The following is a 12,593-nucleotide window of genomic DNA, read 5'->3' as shown; positions in this document are numbered from 1 at the left end:
ATGGAACAAAAGCTTCTTACCAATTCTCAGCTTATGTGGCTAACTAAACTTATGTCATTTGACTATGTCATTAAGTATAAAAGTGGAGTCACAAATAAGGTGGCCGATGCCCTTTCTAAGATGCCTGGAGCTAAACTATTCTGTCTTGTACTATCTACTACTAGTTCTGATCTGCTGCAAGCCATCATTGATAGTTGGGAGACAAACTCTGAGCTCAAAGCATTGATCGAGCAACTAATAGCTAATCCCTCAACATACTCACAATACATTTGGCAGCACAACCAATTGAGTAGAAAAGGGAAATTGGTACTGGGCAACATTCAGTAGCTGAGAACACACATCATTGGCTATGGCATTCCACTCCACAAGGACGTCATTCAGGCATTGAAGCAACATTAAAAAGGCTTATGACACTATTTTACTGGAAGGGTATCAGGAAAGATGTCCAGTTAGTTGTGCAAGGATGTGACACTAGCCAAAGAAGCAAATCTGATCTAGCAGCCTACCCTGGCCTTCTACTTGGGGTGGGCATCGGTCAGTTCGGTTCGGTTATGAATATTATCGATTTTGCCTATTGGTTATCATTTTATAAATATGATAAACCGATAACCAAATTGATAAGATATTGGTTATTGGTTATCGGTTATCAGTTAATCGGTTATTGATCATTATCGGTTCGGTTATCGGTTTACCCGATAAGATAAAACTAAACGGATTCTGCAAATGAGAACAATTCAGTTTTATGTTTCTTAGATATATTGGCATTCATTCTCCTTTTCAATTGATCAATATTCTTTTGATAAAAATGTTTCTTCTAATTGTAAGATTTTCTTGCTGCCAAAAGCACCCACATCATCTGATTGAGTAACAGGACAACCAGTTAAAGTTCCATCTTAGTGAAACTTGACTTGAGTCTTCCAAGAAAAACTTTCATTTAAAAATCAGTGGTTGAATTTGCAAGCAAAGGCAATCCATTTGGCGGAGAACTAGTGAGGGCGACATGGTGTGAGGCGGAGAAACTGAGAAGTGAGAACTATGTATATGAAACCCTAGTATGTATATACTTAAGGGTAAACTAGTAAATTAGTTAACCCTTATTGGGTTATCGATTTTACCCAATAACAGAATTGTCAAACCGAGCCCGAACCGATAACCCAATAAAATTTTTTTTTACCCGTTACCGAATCGTTAACCTAATAACCCAATAAATAATTAATAGTTCGGGTTATCGGTTTTACCCGATATATGCCCACCCCTACCTTCTACAACCACTACCTACTCCAGATGTGGTGTGGTCACAAATCAGCATGGAAATTTTATGGATAGGTTTCCCTAATCCCATGTTTATGAAATCATTCTTGTGGTTGCGGACAGACTAAGTAAGTATGGGTACTTCATTCCCTTAAAGCATCCTTATACTGCCCAATCAATAGCCAAGGTATTCCTGGATAACATAGTCAAATTGCATGGTCTCCCAGACTCAGTTGTTAGTGACAGAGATGCAGTGTTTTTGAGTTCATTCTGGCAAGAGTTGTTCTCAATACAAGGGTACAATTGAACACTTCCTCAACCTATCATCCTCAGTCTGATGGGCAAACTGAAGTTCTAAACAGATGTTCGGAGACATATCTCTGATGTTTCTGTAATGAAGACAGCTCCAAATGGTATTATTGGCTACCTATGGCTGAATACTGGTACAATACATCATACCATTTAGCTATTAAAACCACCCCTTACGAAATTTTATATGGCAGACCACCTTACTTGCGTCTTCCTTACTTACCAGGTGAATCAGCCTTAGTTGAAGTTGATAATACACTGATCAATAGGGAGCTGAAGTTACAACTACTCAAATATCATTTGCTGAGAGCTCAACTAAGGATGAAACAACAAGCTGATGCTCACAGGAGTGACAGGCAATTTGCAGTAGGAAATTGGGTTTATTTGAAATCCAACCATATAAACAAGCTACCGTGTCAGCACAACCATTTCACAAGTTAGCAGCAAAGTATTATGGACCTTTTCAGATCTCCAAAAGAGTAGGACTAGTTGCATATACCCTACTGTTTCCACCATCAGTCAAAATACACCCTACCATTCATGTATTACTCTTAAAGAAATGCCACCAACTACCCACTCAAATTGCCTACCCTCCCACCACTGATATAGCCAACCCACATTGTCCAAAACCAGAGGTCATACTACAAAGAAGGATGGTAAAGCAGGGAAACAAAGTTATCGCACAAGGACTGGTGAAATGTGCAGGGTTACCTGCTAATTGTGCTACTTGGGAATTCTTAACTGTAGTGAAGGTTCGATTTCCTCATTTTGATCCTTGTGGTCAAGGATCTTCTGCAGGAGGGAGTATTGATACAAAAAATCCAGGTCGAAGTTAGTGGAATCAGTAAATGTTAGTTAGAGAAAAAAATTCAGAAATCAGTTAGCTAGTCAAATGCCATGTCAGCAGAAGTTAGTTGGAGTTAGTTACACAAGTTGTTAGGAGAATAAATTTTGGTAGACAAGTTGTATTCATTCCCATTTTATATAAGTTCATTGTAATATATAGAAATGAATAAGATTTGCATTATAAGTTTCCTAAATATTCTCTTCTCTCATAATTCTCTCAAATCCACATCTTCTCTTTTCCGCCATTGCTGAAATTCTCGAACTTCTCCTCCTGAGTCGGATGCTTAATCCTTGAGTTCTTTAGTGAATTCCTGCAATTAAGCTATCATATTTCTTTGCTTTGGGTATGCATGCCTGCTAGTTAAAGTCATGTAACTTTATTAGATACTCTACGGTCTTAGCGTGGCATTTGGACTAGAGTTTTATTATTTCAGTTATCATTGAGTTTCTATCAATAGATTATGGATTCGGTGATAGCTATTCCGTATTTAATTATTAATTATGCTTTTGGACCTGCACTTATTTTCTCTCAATGCTTGTATAAATAGTTAAATATAAGGAATATGGTTCGCCTGGGAGGTGGGAAGTGCTGGATGCCAATCACGTCTAGGGGGTAGTTTGGGACGTGACAAAATATAATGTTAGACCTATTCCGCTTGCAACCTTGAACGATGGTGGGCAAACTTCCGCAGCCAACTGAGTTAATCCCACATCTTTGATAAGGTAATGAGGCAAACCTCACCAAGGACAATACCTAAGGAGGGGTATATATGACACTCTAGACGAATTCCACATCGACAAAATATGGGAGAGATGCTGGGTATATCAGTACACAAGTATTAAACCCTAATGACACATTTTAAAGTCGCGCGAGCTTAGGCGCAATCATGGTGTGGTCCGTGCCAACGTTTCACACCAAATTTGGTAGAGGTGTACAATGAGATCCTTCCCAAAGGAGAACTTAAAGTTGGTTTCCTTTCTGCTGATGAGGACGATGAGTCTTTCATGGGTTACTTATCCAAAATGCCATGGCATGCGGTCCCTTTCTCTGATTCTGAAACCCGTGAACGTCTAGATGAGTTTTTTGCTGTTAAAGGAATACTCCCTGATGAAAATGGGAAGGTATTGACTGATGGTGGAGTTGAGACCATCCTTGAGTATGGGGTGGAAGGTTACCCTTTACTTCCTGAATGGGTTAAAGAAATTAAAGACCGGGAAGAAGAAGCTAAGAGGGATCAATCCTTGAAATCTATCTTACTCTCACAGTCACGAGATTTTGTATTTGCCGCTGATGGGAGGAAAGTCAGTTCAAATTGCTATACCTTATGGAGTTCCTTACACTATGTTCTTTATGGTTTAATTCGTACTGTTGTTACTGCTGTTTCACTATGATTTAATATCTATCTGGTAGCAGTTTGTGAGCTTGAAGGCAAGACTGTAGGCCTTTATTTGTCGTTGACCGCATTCAATGGATGCCTTTCTTTCACTCCAAAGCTGGTTGAAGTGTATAAAAAAGTTGAAGGAACTGGGAGAAAACTTTGAGATTCTGATGATTCCGCTTGATGATGATGAAGAGTCATTCAAACAAGAATTTGCTAACTTGCCTTGGTTTTCACTTCCCTTTGAAGGACAGGAGCTACGAGAAGCTGAACTATCTGAACATCCTACATTGGTGATCATTTAGCCAGATGGGAAGGCTCTTCATTCTAATGTAGATGAAGCCATAGAGGAGCACGACATCCAAGCATACCCTTTTACACCTGAGAGATTTGCAAAACTTGAGAAGATAGAGAAAGCTAATCGAGAAGCGCAGACACTTGAGTCAATTTTGGTTTCAGGATATCATGATTTTATTATTGGGAAGGATGGTGCTAAGGTGAGATACTTATGTTTACTTTCATAATTTGGTAACTCTAGTTATATTAACGTGACTTTTTGATAACTCCGACTTTGCTAGTCGAGTTATCATCTTTTTTTTTCTGATTTTGACATGAGATGTGCTCTTATGTATTTTTCTTTGTCAATCATACTGTAAACCATCTTCCATCCCATTTCTGTTGATGTCTTTACCTGCCTTCCCACACTTACAGTCAGTCATCAGAAATTTTTCTTTGTAGATTCCAGTGTCTGCTCTTGTTGGGAAGAATGTTCTTCTTTACTTTTCTGCACACTGGTGTCCTCCGTGCAGTGCTTTCCTACCAAAGCTTATAGAAGCAAATGACAAGATTAAAGCAAATGATGATGCTTTAGAGGTTGTATTCATATCTAGTGACAGAGATCAGGCCTCCTTTGATTAATTTTTTGCCACAATGTCGTGGCTGGTTCTTCCCTTTGGTGATGAAAGGAATGTGTGATTGAGTAGTCTGTTCAAAGTTTGTGGTATCCCCATGTTGGTTGCTATTAGGCCAACAGGCAGGACTGTTACAACTGAAGCCAGAAATCTAGTTATTTGTTTTGGTGCTGATGCTTATCCGTTCACAGAGGAGCGCGTGAAGCAGATTGAGGCACAATATGAGGAGATGGCAAAAGGGTGGCCTGAGAATGTGAATCTCGCTCTCCATGAGCATGAACTCGTACTTACAAAGCGCTTGTTTTATAACTGTGATGGATGCAATGGCGAGGGATGAGTGTGGTCATTCTGTTGTGAAGAGTGTGATTTTGATCTCCACCCCAAATGTGCTCTGGAAGAGAACAAGGGATGCAACATAGATGCAGAGGCAGAAGAAAATGAGCTTGAAGTGGAGGAAATGAAATCAAATGAAGGGTGGATTTGCGATGGAGAAGTTTGCTATAAAGCTTAGGGAGTTAGTTAAGTTGGTGGTTTGAATGAGTCTTATAATCAGGGGCGGATTTAGGGGGTGGAAGGGGGTTCGCCGAAAAATTACACTGTATATATAAGGCAAAATCTATTTTTTACCTCTATATATTAAGTTTTGAACCCCTTAACACAACCCAAAAGTGTAGTTTAGTGGTCAAGGGGTTCAAAACCTTCATAAGGTCCTAGGTTCAATTCCCACTAGCTACAAAATTTTCTTTTTGAACCCCCTTCGTGGAGATCTTGCTTCCGCCACTGCTTATAATAACACTATTATGTTTAACATTATAAATAAAATATATTGTGGAATTATTTTGTGGTTAGTCAATCATTATTTCTCCTTTTTCAAAGTTCTGAGAATACCTGTTGATGGTGAAGGCAACAATTACAAAATCATGATCCTCATTTCTGTCATGTCTTCTTCAGAGGAAAGAGATTATCTCATATGTAGAAACGTTGAACAAATGTAACTAGTAGTATGTCAGACATTTCTCATTAAAATTTACAAATGTTGTTAGATGATATTGTTAAAATAGTGTTCATCTCATCCAGTGAGAATGATATAACTTATTCAATAGCTACTTCAAGGAAATCCATGGCTTGCTGTTCCATTGTCTGATGTTGAAGTAGGTAAGAACCTAAGAGCAGTTCGAAGGATTCCACATCTAGTTGTATCTGATTGAATAGGCAAAATTTCAAGAAATGAAGGGCTTCTCTACGAGGTATGAGTAAGGTGGCGTACTCACCATCCTTCCCAGATCCTACTTGTGATTAGATATGTTGTTATTGTGGTGCTGAAGTTTACACGTGAAGGAAGTTATTTAAAGAGAGCTAAGAAAGAGTAGACCTTGGAGAGGAATTTTCTCTGAAAATCTTATTTGTATTGCATAGAGGAATTACAAAGTTCTCCTATTTATACTCTTCTCAGGAGCAATCTAGTCGTGTATAGGAACTTGAAACAACAAAAACTACTTCGAAAATTTTTGAGAAAACTACCTCTATAGCCCCTCAAACTTACACAAATGGCCCAAATAAATCTCAACTTACCAACCTTTAGCCATTAATCATAGACTTACCAAAACTAGCCAACAAAAATTAAAAAACCAAATAATAGGGTTCTTTCTCTCAAAGAATCACATGCAAAAATCACCTTCCATATTTTAAGCGTGATTAGCAATACTAGTTACAAGAAGAAAAGGAAATTTTATGGAAGGGGTAGCAAATAAGGTGATGAAATACAAAAAATACATACAATATTCCAAAATCTAAACAAAAAAGAAACTTTTTCAATGGGTATAGTTGAAATTCATTGAAAATAAATAGATAAGTCAATATACAAAATTTGAGGAAGATTGGAGGTGATTTGGACTGGTTTTTTTAATCAAAATTCATAATTAAATCGAGTTCAAAAAAGTCTTTTGTGACACATGTATTAAACATGTATCACGCATGTATCTCACACACAAGTATACATGAATATAATGTGATACACAATAGATACAAATATGATACACAAATGGTACACAGTGTGGTACACATATCATTTTTTTATGTTCAATTTTTACCGAATTTTCAATAGGAAAGATGCAAAACAAGCAAAAACAGAAAATTGAAAGATGCAAAACAAGCAAAAACAGAAAATTGATTATTCTCTTTTGCCAACTAAAAAATTTTCATTATCAATGGAGTAATGTACAGTAAAACGACCCGCCATGTATAGCAAATTTTTTTCTGTATAACTATATCTTAAATAAAAATAAAATCTATTAAGTGCATGTTATATCAATCTTATTACAGAAACTATCAAATTGAGAAAGTAAACACTGATAATTATGATGGGTTATGATAATTGTTTGGATGGTGGAGCTGGGCGTAGCAAAGAGGCAGAATAAAAAAATAAGGTGGGGGTTAGCGAATGTTTTGTGTAAACATTGTGTGGGGTAGCCACTTTTTAAAGTGGTATTTACTTTTTATTCAGTATTTTTAATGCTAAGCAAAAGTAGCCACTAGTCTATTAATATTAATATAAAAAGACAGTGTTACCCATTCCTTCCCAAACGAAAATACGCTTTTCTTCTCGTTGCTGAGAGTAGCAGAGCGGGAAACCCAAGATGACTTTACTACCATCAATGGAAGAATTTGAGTACTCTGCTTTGTGGGTATTGCAAAATTGACTTTTCCAAAACTTGCTTGACCAACAGCTTTACCACGAACCCAATGCTTGACCAACAGCTTCACCACGAACCCAATCCATGAGATGAAATTTGGTATTATTTTAGGCTTTTGTTTGGGTAGGAGAATGTGAGAGAACAGAGTAGGCCGCAAGTCACAACGAACTCTGTTTTAACCCATGTTATTTATTTATATGGGATAGTTTTCCTATTTTTATTTGGTTTTAGTTCCAAGTTCAAAAGTTAAGGACATGTAGTCATGAACTTAGAATTACAAGTTCAAAAGTTAAGGACATGTAGTCCTGAACTTAGAGTTCCAAGTTCAAAAGTTAAGGACATGTAGTCTTAAAGTCCTGAAGTTAAGTTCAAAAGTTAAGGACATGTAGTCCTGGAGTTAGAGTTCCAAGTTCAAAAGTTAAGGACATGTAGTCCTGAACTTAGAGTTCCAAGTTCAAAAGTTAAGGACATGTAGTCCTGAAGTTAAGTTCAAAAGTTAAGGACATGTAGTCCTGAACTTAGAGTTCCAAGTTCAAAAGTTAAGGACATGTAGTCCCTAAAGTCCTGAAGTTAAGTTCAAAAGTTAAAGACATGTAGTCCTGAAGTCCTGAACTTAGAGTTACAAGTTCAAAAGTTAAGGACATGTAGTCCTGAAGTCCTGAAGTTAAGTTCAAAAGTTAAGGACATGAAAAAAGGATATTTTCGTCCGGGCAGTTAAAATTTATTAAAGTAGTGGCTAAAGACTAAAGACATTTTAAACAGTGGCTTAAAAATAAATACATGTGTTATTAGTGGCTAACCGTGCACTTCCCCCATGTTTTGTTGTAGCCAATGCAATAAGTTTTTGGCTATAACTTGCAATCAAATATAATGGGCTAGCAGTTGTCTTAAGTTTGTGCCGAACGGCCAATTATGTCAGTCTCTCAAAAATTTAACAAACTTTACTACTCTCTTTATTGACTCGACTCAAACTTGCTTTATTCTACACTGACTAGCTAAATTTTTTCTAAATAATCTAGAAGTTGAATACAATTAAAAGTGCACTAATCTTAACATTTCTTCTTAACGCAATTATTTTACAAGTCCAAGTAACTCTCTAAGATAGAAAAAATTGATCTTTATGATGTGCTTTTGTCAAAATATCTGCTCTCTCATCATGAGTCTTGTAGCACTTGAGCTAAATTTCACCTTTTTAAATTGCTTCTATGATGAATTGATCTCGTATATCTATTTGCTTATTGTCATAACTGACAGGGTTATTTTGCCAATTTATGACAAGACAAATACATATTTGTGACAGAATATTCATAACGGACAGGTCCATTACAAAATTGTGACGAATTTGTAAAAGAAAATATGGTATTCACTTCACTCTGACAAAAGTTAGGGAAATATTCCGAAAAGGGAAATTAAGGAAACGTTTGGTTATAGATTTTCAAATATTTTTAAAAAAAAGTTAATTTGAGTGATGTTTGATTTCTAAGAGGAGCAGGAAACATGTCATAACTACTAGAGTGGGGAGATTAACTAGAGCTATAGGTAATCATTCTAAGCTTTGTACGATTCAAGTAATACCTACTATGTGTAATGAGTCACAATGGTATTCCTTAGAGTCTAAAGAAAAAAACAATGTAGATCCACAACTGTTAACCTTACTGAAAGAATTTAAAGAATTGTTTATGGAACCTAAACAGTTACCACGGTCTAGAAGAGTCTTTTACCACATAATTTCTTAGTTGTTGCAAGGGGTTGAATTCTCTACTGAATTCTTGTTATTGCCTGTAGGATCATGTGGTGTAGTGCTTAGAGTTCAGTGGCTATTAACACTCGGAGATATAAAGATGAATTTCAAAACTCTTACTATAGAGTTCTACTACAAAGCAAGGAAGCACGTTCTTAGAGGAGCAGGAAACATGTCATAGCTACTAGAGTGGGGAGATTAACTAGAGCTATAGGTAATCATTATGAGCTTTGTATGACTTAAGTAATACCTACTATGTGTAATGAGTTACAATGGTATTCCTTAGAGTCTAAAGAACAAAACAATGTAGATCCATAATTGTTAACCTTACTGAAAGAATTTAAAGAATTATTTGTGGAACCTAAACAGTTACCACTTTCTAGAAGAGTCTTTTACCACAGAATTGTGTTGTTGCAATCAGAAACTGAACCTATAAATAAGAGACCCTATAGGTTTCCTTCATTGAAGAAAGATGTGATAGAATCCCTGGTACAACAAATGTTAGACCAGGGAATTATACAACCTAGCAGCAGTCCTTTTGATGCCCATGTTGTCTTAGTTGGGAAGAAGAATAGGTCTTGGAGATTATGTATTGACTATAGGGACCTAAACAAACACACTATAAAGAATAGGTTTCCATACCTATGGTGAAATATATGTTAGATGAATTGAGAGGGTCTAAGATCTTCTCTAAAAAAGATCTAAGGTCTGGATATCATCAATTGAGAATGGCAAAAGAAGATGTGCCTAAGACTGTATTTAGGACTCACTTAGGACACTATGAGTACTTGGTGATGCCCTTTGGTCTGTTAAATGCACCAGCAACATTCCAAGGCTTGATGAACTCTGTCTTTCAGGCTTTTCTCAGAAAGTATGTACTAGTTTTCTTTGATGATATACTCATCTATAGTAGGAGCATGGAGGATCACTTGGGGCATCTCAGATCTGTATTCCTTGATATAAAGAAATACCATCTATTTGCTAAAGAGAGTAAGTGTTTCTTTGGAGTTAAAAGGATAGAGTATTTAGGCCACTTCATTACTGAAGGAAGAGTATCAACAACCCCTAAAAAAATAGAAGTCGTCAGAAACTGGCCCATACCAACCAACATTAAATAACTGAGAGGATTTCTTGGCTTAGTTGGCTACTATAGAAGGTTCATACAAAGCTTTGGGATTATTTGCAAACCATTAACAGACCTCTTGAAGAAGGATAACTTCAAATGGTCGCCCAAAGCTACTGCAGCTTTTGAAGAATTAAAGGAAGCCTTGACAAAAGCTCCTATATTGACACTTCCTGATATTAACAAAACCTTTGTTGTTGAAACTGATGCCAGTGGACATGGGATTGGTGTTGTTCTCATGCAATAAGGACACCCCATAGCCTTTATCATCAAAGAATTATCTACCAGGCATATGGCACTCTCAGTGTAATACAGAGAGCTATTAGCCATAGTTCATGCAGTCACTAAATGGTCTCAATATCTGCTTGGCCAAAGGTTCATCATCAGAACTGACCAAAGAGCTTTGAAGTTCTTAATGGAACAAAAGTTTCATACCAACTCCCAGCTTATGTGGCTAACTAAGCTTATGTTCTTTGACTATGTCATTAAGTATAAAAGTGGAGTCACAAGTAAGGTGGCCGATGCCCTTTGATGCCTGGGCTGAACTATTCTGTCTTGTACTATCTACTACCAGTTTTGATCTGATGCAAGCCATCATTGATAGATGGGAGACAGACTCTGAGCTCAAAGCATTGATCGAGCAACTAATAGATAATCCCTCAACTCACTCACAATACATTTGGCAGCACAACCAATTGAGGAGAAAAGGGAAATTAGTACTGGCAACATTCAGCAGCTGAAAACACACATCATTGGCTATGGCATTCCACTCCACAAGGACGTCATTCAGGAATTGAAGCAACATTAAAAAGGCTTATGACACTATTTTACTGGAAGGGTATCAGGAAAGGTGTCCAGTTAGTTGTGCAAGGATGTGACACGTGCCAAAGAAGCAAATCTGATCTAGCAGCCTACCCTGGCCTTCTACTAGGGGCGGGCATCGGTCGGTTTGGTTCGGTTATGAATATTATCGGTTTTGCCTATCGGTTATCAGTTTATAAATATGATAAACCGATAACCAAACCGATAAGATATTGGTTATCGATTATCGGTTAATCAGTTAATGATCATTATCGGTTCGGTTATCGGTTTACCCGATAAGATAAAACTAAAATAGATTATGGAAATGAGAACAATTCTATTTTATGTTGCTTAGATATATTGGCATTCGTTCTCCTTTTCAATTGATCAATATTCTTTTGATAGAAAATATTTCTTCTAATTGTAAGATTTTCTTGCTGCCAAAAGCACCCACATCATCTGATTGAGTAACAGGACAACCAGTTAAAGTTCCATCTTAGTGAAACTTGACTTGAGTATTCCAAGAAAAACTTTTATTTAAAAATCAGTGGTTGAATTTGCAAGCAAAAGCAATCCATTTGGCGAAGAACTGGTGAGGGCGACAGGGTGTGAGGCGGAGAAACTGAGAAGTGAAAACTGTGTATATGAAACCCTAGTATGTATATACTTAAGGGTAAACTAGTAAATTAGTTAACCCTTATTGGGTTATTGGTTTTCTACCCAATAACAGAATTATCAAACCGAGCCTGAATCGATAACTCAATAAATTCTTTTTAATCTGTCACCGAACCGTTAATACAATAACCCAATACCGATAACCCAATAAATAATTAATGGTTCGGATTATCGGTTTTACCCGATATATGCCACCCCTACCTTCTACAACCACTACCTACTCCAGATGTGGTGTGGTCACAAATCAGCATGGACTTTTTATAGATAGGTTGCCCAAATCCCATAGTTATGAAGTCATTCTTGTGGTTGTGGACAGACTAAGTAAGTATGGGTACTTCATTCCCTTAAAGCATCTTTATACTGCCCAATCAATAGCCAAGGTATTCCTGGATAACATAGTGAAATTGCATGGTCTCCCAGACTCGATTGTTAGTGACAGAGATGCAGTATTTTTGAGTTCATTCTGGCAAGAGTTATTCTCAATACAAGGGGTACAATTGAACACTTCCTCAACCTATCATCCTCAGTCTGATGGGCAAACTGAAGTTCTAAACAGATGTTCGGAGACATATCTCCGATGTTTCTATAATGAAGACATCTCCAAATGGTATTCTTGGCTACCTATGGCTGAATACTGGTACAATACATCATACCATTTAGCTATTAAAACCTCCCCTTACGAAGTTCTATATGGCAGACCTCCTTACTTGCATCTTCCTTACTTACCAGGTGAATCAACCTCAGTTGAAGTTGACAATACACTGATCAATAGGGAGCTGAAGTTACAACTACCCAAACATCATTTGCTGAGAGCTCAACTAAAGATGAAACAACAAGCTGATGCTCACAGGAGTGACAGGCAAT

At 37.1% G+C, this 12,593-nt stretch overlaps 1 pseudogene; it reads left to right on the top strand.

Moving 5' to 3' along the window:
• Window positions 1-5,207, top strand: LOC107766379 (putative nucleoredoxin 1; annotated as a pseudogene).
• Window positions 5,208-12,593: the final 7,386 nt, after the last annotated feature.

The sequence above is a fragment of the Nicotiana tabacum genome, chromosome 18 (genome assembly GCF_000715075.1).
Source record: "Nicotiana tabacum cultivar K326 chromosome 18, ASM71507v2, whole genome shotgun sequence".
Lineage (NCBI taxonomy): Eukaryota > Viridiplantae > Streptophyta > Magnoliopsida > Solanales > Solanaceae > Nicotiana > Nicotiana tabacum.
This window is presented reverse-complemented; position numbering and strand designations above follow the sequence as displayed.